Genomic DNA, 22,360 nt, shown 5'->3' with positions numbered 1-22,360 from the left:
TTACAGTTTACTTTCAATATTATTTTGTGTTTCAGGCATACAGCATAGTGGTTAGACAATCATATACTTCACACAGTGTTCCCCCTGATATTTCCAGTACCCAGCTGGCACCATCAGTTATTACAATATTACTGATTATATTTCCTATGCTGTATTTGTTCTCTGATCTTAATCTGTTCTGTAATATTCTTTCTCTTTCCCTTCTTCATGGGGAGGTTTAGTTTCTTCTGTCCCTTTCATATTTTTCTACCCCAAACCACCCAAATACTACCTTTTCAGGAAGTCTATCTCATAAGTTCTCCTTCACGCTGAGAAAACAGGCTAGGTGAGTAGGTGGAGGGATGGGGCTTTCTTCTACTATCAGGGGCTCCTGGATGGTGAGGAAATACTCAGCCATATGTTCATCACAGTTCAGTGAGCAAGCCTTCTTGCTGGCCTGCTTGAATCTGTTTGAAAATAAAGTTCATTTGTTTGGGGCATCTCTCCTAGGTAGTTGAGACTAACAGTTTAGCCAACAGTCACAAAGTAATTTCTGATACATGAAAAGATAGTTGTTTAATGAAAAAGTTGCATTGAATCCCATAGCATAATTTTCCACTTAGAATGAATTTGGATAGAACAGTTGGATCAAATTTGGATAACAGAACTAAAGGTAAAGGGAAGTCTAATGTTTCTTGATTAAATGTTGATTTGCTTGGGGATATAATTATTTTGGTTCTTGAGTTTATTGGGACAAAACAACACACACACAAAAACACACACACACACAAACAAAAAACCCCACCCTAACAATAACTTCTCTCTGGAGAGAGAAAACTTCAATCCATAGAGACCACAGTTGACTTCACTGTCTTTCACAAATAAACAAGATGCTACAGTGGTTTCTTAGTGAGCGTGGGTATAGTACCACAGACTGTGTAATGATATGTGAGATTAATGAAGGAAAATTTGCAAGAGTGAGTGACCACCCTTACATTCTTTGTTCAGCCAGGCTACTCAGTGACCTTGAATAATAGCTCTTTTAGAAGAACAAATGTAAATAATGACTTGGAGGGGCCAGAAAAAGGATGTGAGGTATTGAGGTAGATAGGCCCCATGCCATGCCCTCTCCCAGATGGGCTATTGTTGACATTATTACCAGAAAAAAATTATCTTTCTTTGCTTATGTAATTCAGATTTATCATTAACCAAAAACATGTAAATCACATTTGTGATGCCAGGTTGTAGTATTTCCTCCATTAGGGAGTATCCTCTTTTATCTTGGCCTCATCATAGACAGGCAAGGCAGCAGTTCTATTAAAATAAAGCTGTTGAATATGGATGGTTACTTTAACTCTAGCTAAGAAGGCAAATTTATGGAGTTCTGTTGCTGTAAAATTAAGTAGATACGATGTGACAGCCAGAGCTGAACTGGAACCTGAAACTGAGCAAGTGAATGCTTTCTATGAGAGCATGGAGAACAGATCTTGAGCAGTTAATAACAAATCTTAAGTCAGAACTGGAGAAAAGGGCTCTCAAAGTCCTTTAGACTCTGAATTGGAGTAATCAGATATGTATATTTTAATCTGTTAACTTTTTTTTTTTTTTTAAAGCAAACAGTCCAATTCTACTACCAGAGAATGGGCTTTGGGTTTTAGAGTCTCCTAATGATTAGGGTTCTCATGCTTCTGACTCAGGGAGGGGCCAGTAGGTGAGCATTATACAGGCAGTTGTCAGATGACTCATAAAATCAGTGACATATTCAAATGCCCAAGAGTTCCCCTGTCGCAGTTGCTCTCTACACAACAAACCTCAGGGAAGGGAATGGTCAGGTAGGGAAGTGGGAAAGGAGTTTAGACCTCTAGGATTCTGGGTCACACACTACTCAACTCCTTTTGCCTGTTCTATCTTGCAAATTTATTTTGAGACCATCTATTTCAACTTCCTAAATTTTTAGAAGGCAGCTGGGATATGCAGGTTTAAGGGGTTGGTTCATTTAGTAATTTAAACTAGGTTTTGCCCTTTATTGAAGTCCTTTCCTTGACTTTTCCCAGATGCTCGCAGGCACTGACATCATATTTATGAAGGATTGACATCACTGCTAAGGCACTGACATCATATTTATGAAGGATTGACATCACTGACATCATATTTATGAAGGATTGACACACTCCTATGTCCTGCCTCATAATTATTTTTTTCATCTAAAGGTGAAATAGGAAATAAAAAGGACTTAGGCTTGTATGAGGTTCACCTCTGTTCCATGTTAGCTGTGTGACATGGGTCATTTATCCTTTCTGGTCTCAATTTCATCAGCTGTTAAATGGAGCTAAAATACGTACTTCCCAGATTGAGGATTAAACAAGCATGAACTTGATAGGGCCAGATACTTGTGTGGTGCGCATTCATCAATCCTAGTCTTTGCTGCTAAACTTGAACCCCAGCAAGAATTCTCTCTAGCAAGCCTGTTTTCCCTCCCAGCTTTGATGTCTCACATTTAAAACTAGGGCCTTGGACTAGATTATACTTAAAGTCCCTGTAAGATTCAAGTCTTCATGCTTTAGCTGGTTAGCTCCTATTGCTCTGTCCTTAAGGTCTCCTTTTTTTCTAAGGCCAAAATTGGTAGATGTGTTCTCTAAAGCACAGGAGATTCTTCACATCTATGCCTTAACCTATCAAGTTACGTGTGTTTTTTTATAATAGTGTTTTATTGAAAAGTACAGAAAACCCACCTGTGTTATGTTCATCTGAACATAACAAGCAAGCCTCTTCACACCTTCTGTTGTCTTATAAAAGCTTCATTTCTTTGGAGTAATACCTTGCCTGTTCCAGCAAGTATCTCAGTTAACTGGGTTCCTTTTCCTCCAGACTCAAAATAAAAATTAAACTCTTCTTGGGTCAGGGGTGGAACTGAGAGAGTCAGGAGAGTGAAGAGCAATATGTGTGTGTGTGTATGTATTTAAATACATTTGATTTCAGAGAGGAAGGGAGAGGGAGAGAGAGATAGAAACATTAGTGACAAGGGAGAATCATTGATTGGCTGCCTCCTACATGCCCCACACTAGGTATCGAACCCACAACTTGGCGTGTTAACGGGGAGTCGAACCATGACCTCCTGGTTCATAGGTTGACACTCAGCCATTGGGCCACACTGGCCGGGCAGAGCACCATATTTTTCAAAAGGCCCTCAATGGCTTTGTAAGGTTGGTGATGGTTTTTGAACTCAGCCATGGGAATGAAACACTTCATCATTCGAGCAAACTGTTCATCGACCATGGACCATTTGTGGTGGTGGTTTTTGCTGGATGGATCATAATAGGGATTGCTTTTCTCAAACTGTGTGTGGTCTGGGTAAGCCTCCTTCACAATCTTCATAAGTCCTGCAATGGTACAAGGTTTCCTCCTCCAGCTTCCTGGCTCCAGGGAGGTTCCAGGCCTGATAGTTGTGAACCCATCCCAGCATGCTGTCTGCTTGGGCTCTGCTTTGAGATCCTCGGTGTTGAACTTCACGTTTACATCTTTCTCTAGTCAGCTCTCTGGCTCTGATTTCATCAACCAGTAACTGCTTAGATTCTCCCATATTTTTTAGAGCCTAAAGTCTTCTAAGGGCTGGAGTTCTCCACTTTAGTTATGCCTAACCTGAGTTCTTAATCTTGGTATGCTTTCCTGCTGGTCCCTTTTTGTCTGGCCCAGCAGCCCAAGCCAGCCTCCTCCTGGGCTGAAGAGTGGAAGATTCTGGAATCTACTGAGAGATACAGATGGCAACTCTTTTTCTGCCCTTAGAAACCACTACTCAGACACAACTCCAGCCCCTAAAGTAAGTTTTTTTTTTCTTATGAAGCAAGCAAACGTATCCTCAAGATTTTATTGTCATATTATAAAACAAAATATAAAGCTTAGAACTAGATCACTTGGCCCTTTGTCTTCTTATCTCCTCCCAGATAAGATGCAATGCTTGCATCTCTTAATAGCCATTGTTCTCTTAGATCTGCAGTTGGGCTCAATGCATTCAAACCTCAGCACAATCTCCTCTGTAGAATTAGCCTTTTTGTGGAAAATCGGCTTAGTCTGCCCACCATAACCACTCTGCTTCCTGTCATAACTCTGTTTTCCCTGTGCAGACAGAATCCTTGCCCTACTTGTACTGTGTTACTCTATGGGTTGATGCTTGCCACACTCATTACAGAAAGTCCACCAGGTTTTAGGAACATTTACTGTGGTTGCAAGAGCATTATTGGCATGGAAAGTCAAGTAAATTTTGAAAGAAGTCTTCATCAGCACCACTTTATGCTGATTCTGAATTCTTGACATAGTCAAATCCGTTTTATTTCCATCTCTTAGTTCTGCTTCCTGTGTTGATCTCTTGAGAGGGCAGTAAAAATAGCTATGGGCCTGAGAGAGAGAGACTTTCCCCCCTACCATTCCTATCAAAGCATAGAAAGGACTCTGGCTCCTCTGCTTGGGTCACATACTCATCTCTGGACTAATCACTGTGTCTCTTAGGGGGATGGCATACTCTGGCTATCATGAGTAACAGGACCTTCTTGTGGAGTGCCTTGGGACTGATGGCCTCACTGGAATACCTGGAGCTGGGAATGCTAGTTTGAAAAACAATTGATGTTATCACTCTGTGGACTGCCTACGTCATCCCAACAAGCTGGTAGCTCCCTTGGCCCCAGGCTGTTGTCCTGGTATCTAGGACTAAAAAGAAGGAAAACAGCCCTGGACTTCTGGCAGTTAGTAGTGAAAAGTCGGACCCCACCCCCAACTTGTACTGTTTCCTTTGGTTGGAGGAAAAACCAATATATTCAAATTGAATAATTGGTTACTGGCCAGGGGCCTTTTGGAAAACCTCCAGAAATTATAGGATGTACTCTTACAACTCTGGCTGGAGTCGCCAGGGTCCTGGGGCACCTCCCTGTCCTGGCTCACCAGCAGACCACCAGCCTTTGCTGTTCTTTCCTTGGCTGCACTCTGGAGAAAGGAAGCCAGGGCCAGGCAGAGGAAGGGGCATTGAGGGAGGCCTGAAAACCCAACTGAAGGTTGGATTCTTACCTACTACTATTAGCATTTCCACTATCCTAAGTATTCCTAGAGAATTGCCCAGTGACTAGGGACTGTTACTTCTGTTTTCAAGAACCTGTAAAGGGGGCAAATATTTATGACAGAGCAAGGGGAAGAAATAGGTCAAATATTAAAATGTGATCCTTCTAGCTGGTCATGCATTAGCGAAGAGACTCAAGGTATCTAAATTCCCCACCTGAGAAGCTGCTAGCCCATTTATCCCCTTAATGGGAATGAGAAAAGAGTGCCCCCTGCCTCACAGACAGCTTTTAGAATACTCTCACCCTGGAGGCTAAGGCCCATGTAGGGCACAAATACACAACCTTACAGATTGGGGCCTCTGTTTGTTACCAGACCATGAGGTTCTCCAGAATAGATGCTGTTTCTTTTGTTCTTCATCATGTAGCCAATGAAATTCAGTGTACCTGGGACATAATAGGATCCAATAGAATTTTGTTGAGTGAATGAAACCTTGTGTCATACTTGAAAAGCATAAAAAAAAACCCATAACTTTCTGGTGCAGCTGGACTTAGCTCTCAAGTGTGTTGTCTGGTGGGGCTGCATCTGGCTTTTGGAAACATTTTGATAAACATCCTGCTACCACTGTTTACAGGCAAAGTATCTCACAGATTAGAATTAGTGGAACATAAACATGTTCATATTTTCCCACATAATGCTCCAGATAATATTTTCCCAGATTATTACTTTTGCTAACAAACCAGGTGATTAGGGATATTGGTGTTTTCCATGATCTATTTTTTTTGTTTACTATCTTTGGCCACCAGATGGCAGCCTTTGAACAATAAATTCTTAATCTTTTTTATAATCCAAAACTTTTTTGGAAATAAGTTTTATATAACTCTTTTATGTTTCAGAATCAGTGTTTCAAAATAAAATACACAAGTGTGTTTTTTTTGAGAGACTGGTGAGAGTTTAACTGATATCCAAATTAAAATAGAAGTTTGAGAGAAAACCAGGGTACAGGTTAAGAATACGATTGATAAGGGGAGGTTGTTTGGCTTGCAGATTAAATAGACTAAATTGGTGAGAGCCAGGGTTGAGGCCTGATACTGGCATTTATAAGATGAGGGTCTTAAGGCATGTCAAATGCATGCTAGACATTGAAAATATGCTAGCTTATTTCCTCTTTTCTTAATTTGACCCCAAGGTTAGTAACTTTTGTTCCCATCACAAGTATACCTGGGAGTAGCACTGGGAGCAGACACTTCTCCCGGCCATATCCTTGAAAAGTGGCATCATTTTTATGTGGACATATTTGTTGTTAAGTCTCTGATGGTTTGATATTAGAGGAAGCACTGTCAAAGCAAGACTAATGATACACAGAGAAGGTAAAGGGCTTGTGTTCATTTTTCATGGGCCAACTCCCCTCCAAACCTCTGTCTGATATAAGAACCTCGCCTCACTTCTGTCGTCCAGCTTGTCTAAGACTTCTGTCTTCTAAGACAGAATTAGTGCCACAGCCTGAAATAGTACCAGAATATTAGAGCTGGAAGGAACTTTTTAAACCAGGGCTTCTGAGAAATTGGTGGAAGCTGTGGTCCCTCTCCCCATACATTTTCATAAAAATCAGTTGTCTATGGATTTCCTAAGGCAGAGGTTCTCAACTGGAGTGTGTATTTGTGTGTGTACATTCTTCAGGCCTCAATTATTTTGAACCATGTGGTAAGGCTTTTTTTCTAAACTACACCAGAAAGACACTCTACTACCAATGGAAGGGCATCTAATGCCTCTGGTGCTTTGGGGGCAGACAAATGTTTAATCTTGTGCTTCGAGAATCTGTTAAAGCTAATCTAGTAGCCTCTGATATTCCATTGAGTAGTTTGAGACACAGTAATGGCTGTTACAACACCAGTGACAAACTTATGTCCTTCCTTTTAATTTTAATTTTTTTAAAATATATTTTTTATTGACTTCAGAGAGGGAGGGAGAGGGAGAGAGAGAGAGAGAGAGAGAGAGAGAGAGAGAGAGAGAGAGAGAGACATCAATGATGAGAGAGAGTCATTGATTGGCTGCCTCTTGTATGCCCCACACTGGGGATTGAGCCCACAACCTGGGCATGTGCTCTGACCGGGAATTGAACCATGACCTCCTGGTTCAGAGGTCGAAGCTCAACCACTGAGCCATACTGGCTGGGCAAACTTATGTCTTTAGTAAACACCAAAAATGCTATGTTCACAAATTCATACTGAGAGAAAATATACTAAAGTGTTAATGGGTGGCCTTCTCTGGATGGTGAACACATGGGTAATTTAAATTTTGTTATATTCTTGTGTTATATTCACTGTACCTAATTAGCTAGAATGAATATATATTTGGGAATGTGAAGAAAACATGTTTTACTTTTAAAAAAGGTAGTAGGTCACAAGGAAATGCAGTCAACATTATTTAAATCAATAGCTGATATAAAACCAAAAATGGCTAATAATTTCAATAAGTCCACTCAGTTCTCCAGTCCTCTAGAGACAGAAAGACATCTTGCAGAGCCAAATTTCAAGTGTTTACAAGTTAAATTGGCCCTGAGGATGACACAAATGAAAGTAATTCATGTTGTTGATCTGATTGCCCAATCACTGGATTTAGAAAAGTGAATTTTTTCTGTTTGCCCCCAACCTCAATCTCCTGTCTCTTTCACAAAGACATTAACTACATTTTCTTCAATATTGTTGTTCATAGCAACTTCCTATTTGTATTTGCAAATGTCTTTCAGCAGCCACTGAGGTCCCATGATTTCTCTCGTGTTATGTTACTGCAGCATCTAAATATGTAAAAGCCTAAGCGACTGTTCGACCATTCGATTGGTAGCTGTTGATGTGCACTGACCACCAGGGGGCAGATACTCAACCCACAGGCATGGAAACATGGAACAGACTGATGAATCACAGAGGGAAGGAGGGAGGGGGAAGGGTGGGAAGAGATTAACCAAAGATCTTATATGCATACTAGAAGCTGGTGCACGGATTCGTGCACTGGTGGGGTCCCTTGGTCTGGCCTGCAGGGATCAGGCCAAAAAGGGCAGTCCGACATACCCCTGAGGGGTCCTGGATTGCGAGAGGGCACAGGCCAGGTGGAGGAACCCCACTGGTGCACGAATCTGTGCACCGGGCCTCTAGTGTTATAAGTTTCATTATTGAACCATTCTTGAGTTCTGGGAATGAGCTTTCTGGCTTCCTGAGGGCTGCTCTTTCAAATGTTGAATTGGACTCCAGGAAACATTTTTGACGGGATGAGGGAATAAGGTTTATAGATTAGTTCACGTGTGAGTGCTTTGTGGCCTGGAAAACAGATTTCTGACATAAAATATCAGAAGAGGAGGAGGAGAAAATAGGACCTGGAATCAGGAGAATGGGTAGGATTGTGGCTTGCTGGGTCAGTTCTTAGGATATCCTTTGTGGTAGAAAGATCAAGTAATGGGAGAGGTAGAAAGGCAACAAAAAGAAGTCAGAGAGGTTAAACCAATCTACATAATGAAGAGGGAGAGAGGCAAAAGATGAAAAAGATACGTGAAGTGAACATTTGGGGAAGACTTTGAGGTATTTGGGAAGTGGGAACTTTTGGAATGGTGAGGAGGACTGGGGAAGGGAGGAGAGGAACTTGGAGAAGTGTTGTCCTCCTTAGCTGTGACTTGAATCCTGACTTCAATGTTTTTTGAGAGGTACAAGCAAAGATTATATACTTCATTTTTTGGGAAAATTTTGATATCTGTTGTTCTTACTCCATTTCTCCTATCTTCCATTTTGTGTTGTCCCCTTCTTAATTACATTTGCTAGATGTTTGCTTATATTATTAAGTGATATTTTTTAGAAAAGCAGTTCTTAGATTTGTTACCTTCATAATTGTCTTTTTTTAAAAATATATATATATATATTTTATTGATTTCAGAGAGGAAGGGAGAGGGAGAGAGAGAGAGAAACATCAATGATGAGAATCATTGATCGGCTGCCTCCTGCATGCCCCTACTGGTGATCGAGCCCAAAACCCAGGCATATGCCCTTGACTGGAATTGAACCTGCGACCCTTCAGTCTGCAGGCCGACGTTCTATCCACTGAGCCAAAGCCAGCTAGGGCCATAATTGTCTCTTTAAAAAATATATATTTTTATTGATTTCAGAGAGGAAGGGAGAGGGAGAGAGAGATAGACACATCAATAATGAGAGAGAATCATCTGTCAGCTGCCTCCTGCATGCCCCACACTGGGGATCAAGTCTGCAGCCCAGGCATGTGCCCTGAGTGGGAATCAAACTGTGACCTCCTGGTTCATAGGTTGACACTCAACCACTGAGCCATGCCGTCTGGGCTTCATATTGTGTTTATAATTTTGTTTTTGCATTTGTCTATTTCTTTTCTCTTGCTTTATTATTTTTAAAAAGTTTTTTGAGTCAAATACTGAGTTACTATATTTTACTGTTAAAATATTTTTTATTAATAATTCAATTTTTAAAATAATGAAAGTATTTAACGAATTTTCTGGGCTAGACCTGAGACTGCCTTGGCTGTTGATAACAAGGAAATACTTATTCTAATTTCTAGACCAGAACCATCAGGTTTCCTTATGTCCATCAGGGAAGGCTGATGTTCAGGATGCTAAAGTGGAATTGTTGTGCTTATCCCTAGGTTAAGGCTTTGTTCCTTGTACATTTCACAAAAGTTTTTTCTTCCTTTTTAAAAAATAAATGAATACTTTTATTAGGGTGCTCTCATCTTTCTTCTTACCTGCACTACAGCAATGACACAATGTGACCTAGGCAAGGATCTACTATTAGTCTTTTATACTTTAGTATGATTTTATTTTATTTTATTTTTTGGTCAATTCTCACCCAAAAATATTTTTTCCATTGATTTTTTTTTAGAAAGAGTGGAAGGGAGGGGGAGAGACAGAGAGAGACACATTGATTGGTTGCCTCCCATAGGCGCCCCGGGCCAGGGAATCGAGCCTGCAACTGAGGTACATGCCCTTGTCCGGAATTGAATCCAGGACCCTTCACCAGGATCCTTCAGTCTGTTCTGTCTGCTTAGCCAAACCAGCCAGGGCACTATAGTAGAATTTTAAACCTTGATTTTATCTCTTCCAGATATCTGCACTTCAGTTCTATTTGTACAACAAAACATTTTGACCCCAGTGAAAGGATTTTTCTTTCAATGAAATACAACTTATCAAACAACCCCCCCCCCCAATTAGATCATGCTTTAATATTGTAAAGTCATCATCAAACTCAAGGTCACCTAGATTTTCTCCCATGTTATCTTCTAGGAATTTATGGTTTTGTATTTTACATTTAGGTCTATGATCCATTTTGATTTAATTTTGTGAAAGGTGTAAGATTTGCGTCTACATTATTTTTCTTCTGCAAATGTTCATTTAAAGGATTTTAAAGCATTACCAGATGGGGGAAATTTTAAATATGAAGTAAGCATCTCTTTTTTCCCCTCCCAGTGCTCCACTTTCCTACTAATGAGAATCTATGATTAAAGAGAAAAATTTCAAAGGAAAATAATACAATTGCCAGCAGAAAGCCATGGAAATTAGGGAGGCTAGAGTGTGAGACCTCCACTCCTTCAGCTGTTTTTTTCTTTTTGTTTGTATTCTCCTCTCATAGCTGGAGGGAGGTGGGATTATGGGAGCCGTTGCCTTCCCTGGGCTGGATACGCTATTTCTAACTCTAGAGTAACCATCAGTAGAAGCCCCTCACTTCCTGCCTGTGCTCATCTGCCAGTTCCCAGGCACCACGGAATGGGGGCAGTGTTCAGAAAACTGCATTGGCCTCCGTATCAAATCCCAGACTCACTTTAAGATTAGGAGAAAATGAGCAAGGGCAGGTACCATCTAGGCTAAATGTGAAAAGTCAGTTGTTTGTAGAAGGCATGATTGAAATGTCACAATTTGGAAAGAACTTGTCACAGTGTGTGATCTGCCCAGAGGCACTCTCCAAAATACCACAAAATCCTCCAGGAATCTTTTCATCTTTTAAAGACTCCAGTTTGCATTTGCAGGAGCCAGCTGACCTGCTGAGCACAGTGTTCTGTAAAGGCAGAGTTTGTGTTTCAGTTCCTGGTGGTGGAAGGAACACCAGAGTGGTGTCCACTTTTTGAAAAAGAGATGGGAACTCATTTGTGAAAGGCAGATGGGCACAGGGAACACTAGGCTGCCCGCATGTGTGAGCAGTGAGGTCAGGGAGGTCTTTGGAGACAAGTAGTTCCCATGCTACGTTTAACCATGAGAAAAAGAAACTGGTCTCTTTAAGATGAGATCTCCTCCCCACCCTTCCCCGTCCCTACCCCCCACTGCTGGGGCCTAGGGTATATTGTCTGCTGGGTATAGAGGCACCAACATCAACAGTATCAAGGTACCCTTTGTGCCAGGCATCAACCCTGGCAGCAGTGCCATGAGGCAGGTGACTTTAGTTTCACTTTGCCTGAGGAACTTACAACTCAGAGTGGTTATGTCACAGACCAGGTTGGGGTTGGTGGTGGAGGACAGGGCAGTCAGGAGATAGAACTCTTTCCTCACACCCAGGTGTCTCCTTCCGTACCCACATATAACATCTCCCTTAAACTGGTTACTGAGCCTCAAATTTGAGTCAAAATATGTTAGGCAAGTTGAGAATGACCAAACCTGGCTGAGTTGAGGGGATTAACTCTGAAGGCTGGGGCATGTTATTTGGACCACCTGCTTCCACCCTTCAGGAAAGCACCAGTGCTTCCCCAATGCATTCTCTTTTAACTGTGTTAACAGAGAAAGGGGAAATTATAGCTAAAAAATGACTTCAGTAAAACCTCCGCTGCCACTGAGGGTGGTGAGGTGGAAAGGGCAGAGAGCAGACTGAGCAGGTTTGGACTGTTTGGGTCCTCCCTGCTCTGGCTGCTTTTCTGAGCCTCAGTTTCCTTTGCTGTTAAGTCAGCAGTTAAAACTATAAGAAATGAAATAAAGTATCTAAAGTGCCCAGCACAGTGGATTTTAATTCTCGTAGAGGTGGGATGGAGGGCCTGCCTGGGAGAAGGTACCAGGAAGGTGTGACCCACAACCCCCAGGAAGGGGAGGAAGTTGGTAGGCTAGGGAGAGGGGACAAGGGGCTGCAGCTCTGAAGCTCTTACCTGCCTTCTTCCTCGCCCCTCCTCCTGGGGGAGATGGGCTGAGGGCCCAGCAGGATCTCTGCATCGAGTTGGCGGGAAGGAGAAGCTTCAGGAGACACCATGGGAACCCACCACGAGAGTGCCCTGGGCTCTGTGGGTCCCTTGGTTTTTTGGTGGCTATGGAGGCTGCCCATGCAGGCTTGAGCCAGAGGAGGTGGGGAACAGGGGAGATGATGACTCATAGGGAGACCTGGATCCCAGAAGGCTGGGCAAAAGGAGGGTAAGCCCCTCCCCTGCCCCATCCTCCCCCAGGTGCCTACAAGAAGCACCTTCCCCTCCACAGTAGCAGCTTGCTGGGGCTGTGTGCGGGAAGAGGGGAGAAACAAGCTTGGGTGTGGGGATCTTCCTGAGGTTTGGGGTTGTGGGAGGCTCAGGGAGGCTCTTGCCCCAACAGGTGCTGCTCATCATGGACCCGGACCTGGCATGATCTGGATAGCAGAGACCACAACTGCTGGCTGCTGCTCTACCCGGGCAAGGGCATCATCCTGGATAGTGAGGTAAATGCAGCTCGCCTGGTGACTTGCTGGGCCAGTGCTTGAACTCCTAGAGGCTGGGCTGTGAGCAAGGGGACCTAAATTTCCTCAGGGATCCAGGGCCCTCAGTCTAAAAGTGGTTTTTCAGTCACTTCCTGATGAAATACTTGCACCTGTTCTATCCTCAATGACCAATCTTGATTTTTCTTAGTCTCTCATGTTAACCAAAGTGACCCACACCCTAGATGACAGCCACAGTAGAGCTTTGGAGCCCCTGGGTTCAATCCTAGATCACTCAGCAACTGTACGGCACTTGATAATTTGTTCAACTTCTCTGATCTTAGAATTTCTCACCAGTAAAACAGGGACACTAATATAACACCATGTAGGATTACATTGAACATTAAATGAAATAATGAGGGTAAAGCACTTGGTAAGATGGTCACTAACTATGATGATTATGGAAAATAGTTGTTTTCAAAGGAGACTTTGTGGAATTGGTTTAATCTATTTATTAATCGGAATCTTCTTTTCGTTTCTGATAAGGAACTACACAACAGTGAGCAGGCTTTAGAAAATAATGTTGGTAGATTACAAATATGGTTTAGGACCATATAAAACATCATTGACAAAACAAATTACTTTTAATTCAAAAGAATTTTGAGAAATGAAATAATTTAGTCCCTCTTCTATAGGTAAGAGCTTGCAATGGTAGTTTCTATATGAAGTAGTAAACTATTATGTTTCTAAAGTGGAAAGTAATTGATAGGTGAAGATTTTAGGTGAATTTACTTCCCATATGTTTGGAGCAACAGCCAACTTCAAGATTAAACTCCCAGTCATTTTGCCAAGCACAGATGAACATTCCAACTCATTTGTTGTGCCTGTATGGAAGGTAAACTTTTTGTATAATTACAAACACCTCTCATTATCATAGTGTCCACTCTCAGGATCCTATCTTCACAAAACCAACGAGGTTTTAAACTAATGTGACTAATAGCAACGATGTTCAACAGACATCCATCCTCTCTTCTTCTGTGGTCCATTTTTTTCTGGATGGGGCTCCTCTATGCACATAACTGTGTTTTGCACATTATCTACTCCTTTCTGTAAAACCCAAAGAGGAGTTATCAGAAAGAAAAGAAAGGGACCTTTTAAAGAGCAACAATGCAGACAGGCTCATTGCTTCCAACCACATGTGTAGCTAGCCTACCAGAACTTTGTGTTATAATTAACAGTATTTCTGAATTGCTTTTTAATTTCTCATCACTATATTCATATGGCTTCTGTTTCTTGAGATAAAAACCCACATTTTCTCTTTTTAACAGAATTGCCTAATTGCACAGTTACTTTCAACTATATAAAAGCCAACATTAAAAACCAGCCAAGGGAAATAATTACCACTTGCAGACAGGGAAGAGGTAAATAAGCTGATATGTAGTTCTTGTGCTTTAGGTAATTTGAGATCAACAAAGGATTTTCTGAAGAAAAAAAATTGCAATTTAATTTACCATAGATTTAGCTATAGACAGTTCTATTGACAGAATGCATTTAATGTTTTTCTGATTTATTTGGTGCTTAGCAAAGGAATTGCTTTAACTCTTGCATCTCAATTTATTGTTGTGTGAGTCTTTAATCTTAATTTTTTATTGGCTGTGAGATAAGTAAAATAATTATGGTGAGAGATTTAGTACTATCAAAATTGGACATCTCCAGGAAGCAAAATACACATAAGGACATATAGGAATTTAACAACACGATAAGTAAACTCGTTTTCTAAAACATTTAAAATAGTTGGTTTCAGCATGGCCAGTGTGGCTCAGTGTTTGAGTGTTGGACATATGAACCAGGAGGTCAGGTTCAATTCCTGGTCAGGGGACATGCCTGATTTGCAGGTTTTATCTCCAGTGTGGGGCGTGCAGGGGCAGCCATCAATGATTCTCTGTCATTATTATTTTTTTTTTTTAATATATTTTTTGATTTTTTACAGAGAGGAAGGGAGAGGGATAGAGAGCTAAAAACATCGATGAGAGAGAAACATGGAACAGCTGCCTCCTGCACACCCCCACCGGGGATGTGCCCGCAACCAATGTACATGCCCTTGAATCGAACCTGGGACCTTTCAGTCCGCAGACCGCTCTATCCACTGAGCCAAACCGGTTTCGGATTCTCTGTCATTATTGATGTTTCTATCTCCCTCTCCCTTCCTCTCTGAAATCAATAAAATATATATTAAAAATAAAAATAAAATAGATGGTTTCACATTTGACCACAAAGAAAATTTGATACATCTTTATGTTTCACTTTTTGTAACAATCATATTTACTTTTGTAATGCAAAATAAATAAATTTAAAAAATTAAAAATGTGTTTTTTCTGTTTCTAATGTCTAGAACAATGTTTGGCACATATTAGGCACTCAATAAATGTTGGCTGCATAAATAAACAAATGAATTTTAACCTGCATTGAGAACCTTGTATGTGCTAGACAATGAATAGCAGGTATTGCCCCATAGCTGTGTGTTCTAAAGCCATTTGAGTTAAATGGAGTTTGGCATATCACAGAGCAAACATATGCTCTCAAACATAACTAACAGATAACAAGTCTGTATTCACTTCAGCCCATGACAGGGGCTATCCCTGTTCTTCAACCACATTGTAAGAGATTCTGCTGAAGTGGTTTATTTCATACCTTTGATATCAGGTATCCAGTTCTCACACTTCAGGCAATAGTTTACAGAGTGAGGGAGGAGTGATAAGGGCATATGGAGAAGGGAAAGCTTTCTGACATTGAGCATACTGATTGCCCAGGTAACTCTCATGTCCTTTCTAGCTTTACCAAGAATAATTCTTTCATCTCCAAGCACACTGGCTCTGTTGTCCATTTATTTATTATCATTTTTTACTTGTTATCTGGAGATAGTCTCCTTTTTTTCATTTAAAAATATTTCTTTGCTCTTTTCGAAATGTTGGCTTAGTTGAAGGGGTTGATTTTCTGCTGTACTTGATGAGTTAAATTATAATTATAACTAGAATTCAAACTCGTGAAATAGTGTGAGACCCAGACTGACTCCCACTGTGCAGCGAGACCCATCAATGCACCTCCTGGTGACCAGTCGTTTGGTCGTTCTGGTGTTCCTTTTATAATAAAGATAGGCACCCTCCTGAAGTACTACTCACCATAATGCTCACTTATATTCTAAGCCATTTTCAATCAAGGAAAATTAAGAGCTCATAGTTGGATTAGGATTTTCACTTGTTTCTAATTAGGCATTTGTTTAGAATTTGGAAATGTTTGCTGCCTAGAGGCAAAATTAGCATCAATTTTAAAGGTAGTGCATTTTCTATCCAATAATGTGTTATGCTTCTTAATAGTAGGCAGAATAACAGGACACCTATGTTCTTTTTTCCCCTTTTTTTTTTGCAATTATTGAGAGCTTAGTTGTGCTGGGCACTGAACAAAGCTATTTAAGTTATTTCTTTAAAAAAAAACATTTTTATTGATTTCAGAGAGGAAGGGAAAGGGAGAGAGAGAAACATCAATGATGAGAGAGGATCATTGATTGGCTGCCTCCTGTACACACCACACTGGGGATCGAGCCTACCACCCAGGCATGTGCCCTGAGCGGGAATCAAACTGTGACCTCTTGATTCATAGGTTGATATAAGTTATCCTACTGCTAAACCCATTCCACTATATACCAGTGTTGGATCAATGCCACAATTTTCTTCCTTTGCTCCTATCTTCAGATTAGTTAATCAATGTTAGAAAAAAATTCAGTAGACCTTACAATAAACCTTGCATATTGGTACCACTACCCATTCATGGCCTTAAACCCATTCTAAGCTCTCAGCACTCTCATTCTCTGGGTTGGCTGTTTTCAGGCTCTTCCTTCATTGTCTTCAACAATTGTGCCAGGTCAATAAGTTCTCACTTTCCTTACTCTTAACTATATTTTCTACTACTTCAAAAAAAAAAAAAAAAAAATGGAAGCCATGAAACATTATCTTGCTCAAATTTCCATCCCCCTCACTGCCACTCATCTATCTACATGTATACCATTCCTGACTTTCTTCCACAGAAAAAGGGGTCCCTCCTCTTGTTAAAATACTACTCCTTGCCTGGACTGCAAGTCCAAGATGGAAACATCTGCATTCTGGGCAGCAGGATGGAGAAAATATGAAGAAGTGGTTCAAGGACGCACACATATTATCTCTTAAGAAGGTTCCTAGACGTTCCTCCATGACCCTTCTTTATATTGCCATGGCCAGAATTCAGTCACATGCTACAAGTGACTAAGCTTTAAGAAAGTCTCTGAAATACCTTTATTTTGGGCAACTACATGCCCAACTAGAATTTTTATTATTATAGAGACATCACAGAATGAAAATTGGAGATATTGAACAGTCCCTGGCAATGTTCCTTTGCACAGGAAAAAAAATTGGGTTGCCTCTCCTTTTCTCCTTTACTTATTAGTTATATTGCAAATATTTTATTAATTTTGACCATTTTACTCTTTTAATTTTATTTATAGCATTTCTCGTTATACAGAGGTTTAAAATTACTCTGTAGCCAAATAAGGCATTCTTTTTAATTTATTGTTTCTGGGTTTTATATTTTGCTTAAGTAGGTCTTCCTTATTATATGTTCTTATATTTTCTTCGGTGCTTTTATACTTTTGTTTTTTGACTTTAGGTCTTTATTATATCTGGTTATATGCAACTTCTGAAAGCAGTAAAAACTTGGAAGGAGAAAGTTAAAAAAGGACATTAGATAACCAAAGTAAATGGTAGCAGGTCCAGGTGATAGAAATTCATACTCTTTACTCAGGAGTAGGCCAGATTTTTGCTTTTCCTTTACACACAATTTTGTACCTTAGTATATACCCTTAGTAAAGCAAGGCATTTGTGGGGAAATGAACTGCAAGAAGTGACAAGTGCCATTCTACTCCGAGGAAGGACTCAGACCCAAAAAACATTTCAAAAGACCCGATTATTTAAAAAAAGGATAGTGTTCCAGAGCCTTTTAGATGTAAAGGATCAGCATTTCCTCAAGGGTTCCCAAAGGCAGTTCCAGGAAGAGAGCGGCTCTTCATAATGAAGGTCCTGAGCTATAGGAAAAAGCTCATTATTGCCCACTCTGTTGGAACAGGAAAATTGTCATGCAGTTTTGGAACAATTTCATCAAGATACGTAAAATTTAAAAATTAAATGTTTAGCCCTGGCTGACGTGGCTCAGTTGGTTGGGCTTTATCCCATGCAATGAAAGGTTGCTGGTTTCGGCGGTCTCCGGCTGAGGGGACGGCTCCACTGGCAGCCAAGCACGGACAGACGAGCCCCTATGAGACATGGGGTGGGAGACTCCGCGCTTGCTGACCTCTGAGTCCGTCAAGAATCTCAACGCCCCGGAAGCGGCCAGGTGCGCATGCTCGGCGACCGGCCACCTATGCAGACCCAAGGGCCGACGCAGCGACGCCAGACTGGCCCACCGCCATGCACCGGGTGCACCGGAACTTCGCCGAGCCGCCGCCCGACGAGTTCTGCAGCAGCCATACTGGAGCTCTGGAAGGATGGCCAGGGGAATTGCTGAGGGGGGATTGACCGGCAGGAATTGGGATCGGGAAGACGGGGCCCCGCTGAGACCCGGGTGCGGGCGGGGTTGCGCGCCTCTGGACTCGGGTGTGGTCACATGCCTCTGGGTATAAGTGAGGCCTCACGTCCCTGGGTCTAGGTGAGGCCACATGCCCCTGGGTCCAGGTGAGGCCGGACTCCGGGTCCGGTTGAGGCCAAGTGCCCCTGGACCCGGATGACGCTGGACCCCATGCCCGGGCGAGGCCAAGCGCCCCTGGGTCTGGGAGAGCCCACACACCCCTGGGTCCAGGCGAGACCATGTGTCCCTGGATCCGGGTGAGGCTGCGTGCACCTAGGCCCGGGTGAGCCCAAGTGGCCCTGGGTCTGGGAGAGGCCAAGCGTCCCTGGGTGCGGGTGAGACCATGTGTCCCTGGATCCGGGTGAGGCCTCGTGCACCTAGGCCCGGGTGAGGCCACGTGCCCCTGGGTCTGGGAGAGGCCAAGCGTCCCTGGGTCCGGGTGAGACCATGCGTCCCTGGATCCGGATGAGGCCTCGTGCACCTAGGCCCGGGTGAGCCCAAGCGTCCCTGGGTCCGGGTGAGACCATGTGTCCCTGGATCCGGGTGAGGCCTCGTGCACCTAGGCCCGGGTGAGCCCAAGTGGCCCTGGGTCTGGGAGAGGCCAAGCGTCCCTGGGTACGGGTGAGACCATGTGTCCCTGGATCCGGATGAGGCCTCGTGCACCTAGGCCCGGGTGAGCCCAAGTGGCCCTGGGTCTGGGAGAGGCCAAGCGTCCCTGGGTCCGGGTGAGACCATGCGTCCCTGGATCCGGATGAGGCCTCGTGCACCTAGGCCCGGGTGAGCCCAAGTGGCCCTGGGTCGGGGAGAGGCCAAGCGTCCCTGGGTCCGGGTGAGACCATGTGTCCCTGGGTCCGGGTGAGGCCTCGTGCACCTAGGCCCGGGTGAGCCCAAGTGGCCATGGGTCGGGGAGAGGCCAAGCGTCCCTGGGTCCGGGTGAGACCATGTGTCCCTGGATCCGGATGAGGCCTCGTGCACCTAGGCCCGGGTGAGCCCAAGTGGCCCTGGGTCTGGGAGAGGCCAAGCGTCCCTGGGTCCGGGTGAGACCATGTGTCCCTGGATCCGGATGAGGCCTCGTGCGCCTAGGCCCGGGTGAGCCCAAGAGGCCCTGGGTCTGGGAGAGGCCAAGCGTCCCTGGGTCCGGGTGAGACCATGTGTCCCTGGATCCGGATGAGGCCTCGTGCACCTAGGCCCGGGTGAGCCCAAGTGGCCCTGGGTGTGGGAGAGGCCAAGCGTCCCTGGGTCCGGGTGAGACCATGTGTCCCTGGATCCGGGTGAGGCCTCGTGCACCTAGGCCCGGGTGAGCCCAAGTGGCCCTGGGTCTGGGGGAGGCCAAGCGTCCCTGGGTCCAGGTGAGACCATGTGTCCCTGGATCCTGGTGAGGCCTCGTGCACCTAGGCCCGGGTGAGCCCAAGTGGCCCTGGGCCTGGGAGAGGCCAAGTGTCCCTGGGTCCGGGTGAGACCATGTGTCCCTGGATCCGGGTGAGGCCTCGTGCACCTAGGCCCGGGTGAGCCCAAGTGGCCCTGGGTCTGGGAGAGGCCAAGCGTCCCTGGGTCCGGGTGAGACCATGTGTCCCTGGATCCGGGTGAGGCCTCGTGCACCTAGGCCCGGGTGAGCCCAAGTGGCCCTGGGTCTGGGAGAGGCCAAGCGTCCCTGGGTCCGGGTGAGACCATGTGTCCCTGGATCCGGGTGAGGCCTCGTGCACCTAGGCCCAGGTGAGCCCAAGTGGCCCTGGGTCTGGGAGAGGCCAAGCGTCCCTGGGTCCGGGTGAGACCATGTGTCCCTGGATCCGGGTGAGGCCTCGTGCACCTAGGCCCGGGTGAGCCCAAGTGGCCCTGGGTCTGGGAGAGGCCAAGCGTCCCTGGGTCCGGGTGAGACCATGTGTCCCTGGGTCCGGGTGAGGCCTCGTGCACCTAGGCCCGGGTGAGCCCAAGAGGCCCTGGGTCTGGGAGAGGCCAAGCGTCCCTGGGTCCGGGTGAGACCATGTGTCCCTGGATCCGGATGAGGCCTCGTGCACCTAGGCCCGGGTGAGCCCAAGTGGCCCTGGGTCTGGGAGTGGCCAAACGTTCCTGGGTCTGGGTGTGACCATGTGTCCCTGGATCCGAGTGAGGCCTCGTGAACCTAGGCCCGGGTGAGGCCACGTGCCCCTGGGTCTGGGAGAGGCCAAGCGTCCCTGGGTCCGGGTGAGACCATGCGTCCCTGGATCCGGATGAGGCCTCGTGCACCTAGGCCCGGGTGAGCCCAAGTGGCCCTGGGTCTGGGAGAGGCCAAGCGTCCCTGGGTCTGGGAGAGACCATGTGTCCCTGGATCCAGGTGAGGCCTTGTGCAACTAAGCCCGGGTGAGGCCACGTGCCCCTGGGTCTGGGAGAGGCCAAGTGTCCTTGGGTACGGGTGAAGCCAGATCCTGGGTCCGGGTGAGGCCGTGCGCCCCTGGATCCATCCGGGTGAGGCTGGGTCCCAGGCCCGGGTGAGACCACGCGCCCCTTGGATATGGGTGAGGCCACGTGCCCCTTAGTCCAGGTGACGCCGTGCCCCTGGGATCGGCCGAGACCAAACCAGAGGGAGTCAGACCTCCATTACCACCATTTGTCCACCATCCAGAGCTGAGGGGTCAGTGCTGACATGTACACATAAGGAACTACTGGACATCGAAATTGGGTCTCAAAAGAACTGTTGGTCCAGGGGGAAGCTCGCTACAGATTGATTCATTTGCCTGTCAGCATAAATATTATTGCTCGTCTCACATTCAGTTCTTATTAGTATATATCTAGTGACATTTGATCTCGTTCATCTAGAGGAAATGATGAACAACATAGACTGAGGAACAAGAACAGAACCAGAAGCAAGGAGGCATCGATCGGACTATCGGGCCTCAGAGGGAGGATACGGGAGGGTAGGGGGAGGGTGGGGGGAGGGGGAGAGTTCAACCAAAGGACCTGTATGCATGCATATAAGCCTATCCAACGGTTAAGTTCAACAGGGGATTGGGGCATGCGTGGGGAGAGGGGTGGGATGGGAATGGGGGGATGAGGACAAATATGTGACACCTTAATCAATAAAGAAATTAAAAAAATAAATAAATAAAATAAAATTAAAAAAAAAAAAAAAGAAAGGTTGCTGGTTTGATTCCCGGTCAGGGCACATGCCCGGGTTGCTGGCTTGATCCCAGGTAGTGGGTGTGCAGGAGACAGCCCATTGATGTTTTGCTCTCACATCGATGTTTTTCTCTCCCTTCCTCTCTCTCTAAAAAGTCAATAAACAGATCTTTAAAATATAAAAGTAAAAATAAAAATTAAATGCTTGAAAAAAGCTCTCGTTAGAAGAAGATAATTGGGCAGCTGCTTCTCTGCCTTTTGAGTAAACCCAGTTGTCCATTCTTTCTGTGAGGATGGGGAAGCAATGTGAGTCCACCCAGGCTCCTGTGAAGTTGGTTGGTTATGAGACTTAATTGTCTCCAGGGAATGTGAGTAGAAGTGGTGATCGGGCTCATAAACAACATCCTTCGCTCTCTTTTCCCATCTGCTAATAGGACACAGATTTTCTGGGCAACCTGAAAAGCCATGTATTAAAGATGGGAGGGCCCCCATCACCTAGTTCCTGTCCTTTCTTCTTATCCCGAGCTGATTGGACTTTTAGATAAGCAAGAAAGTATGGCAAGGTCTCTCTAATTTTCATTTTGTTCAGCTATTCTGAAAATAGGGTTTATTTTAACAGCAGTAAATATTCCACTAATACTGAGTAACCTAGTCCTACCTTAGGAAACCTGGCAATCTGCAGGGATAATCCACTTCCACTTGTTTGTATATTCTTGTGTGAAGTCTCTTTACCATTAAAAGATGGTGGCAGGGGGATAAGCACACATACGTAATACCTTAATCAATAAAGAAAAAGAAAAATTTAAAAAAACAAAGCCCAAGTATATAAAAAAAGATGGTGACAAATGGGCCTGGTGATGCCTTTGGCATAATGTCTTCCCATGGTCCAATGGCTGATGACTAGACTCCTGCAGGAAGCCAGTTCTCTAGGTTTGGGCATTACAAAGTTACTG

General features: G+C 44.4%; 1 pseudogene; it reads right to left on the bottom strand.

The window, feature by feature from the left end:
- Positions 1-2,823: 2,823 nt before the first annotated feature.
- Positions 2,824-12,254, bottom strand: LOC103286625 (thymocyte nuclear protein 1-like; annotated as a pseudogene).
- Between the last annotated feature and the right edge of the window lie 10,106 nt (positions 12,255-22,360).

The sequence above is a fragment of the Eptesicus fuscus genome, chromosome 15 (genome assembly GCF_027574615.1).
Source record: "Eptesicus fuscus isolate TK198812 chromosome 15, DD_ASM_mEF_20220401, whole genome shotgun sequence".
Lineage (NCBI taxonomy): Eukaryota > Metazoa > Chordata > Mammalia > Chiroptera > Vespertilionidae > Eptesicus > Eptesicus fuscus.
This window is presented reverse-complemented; position numbering and strand designations above follow the sequence as displayed.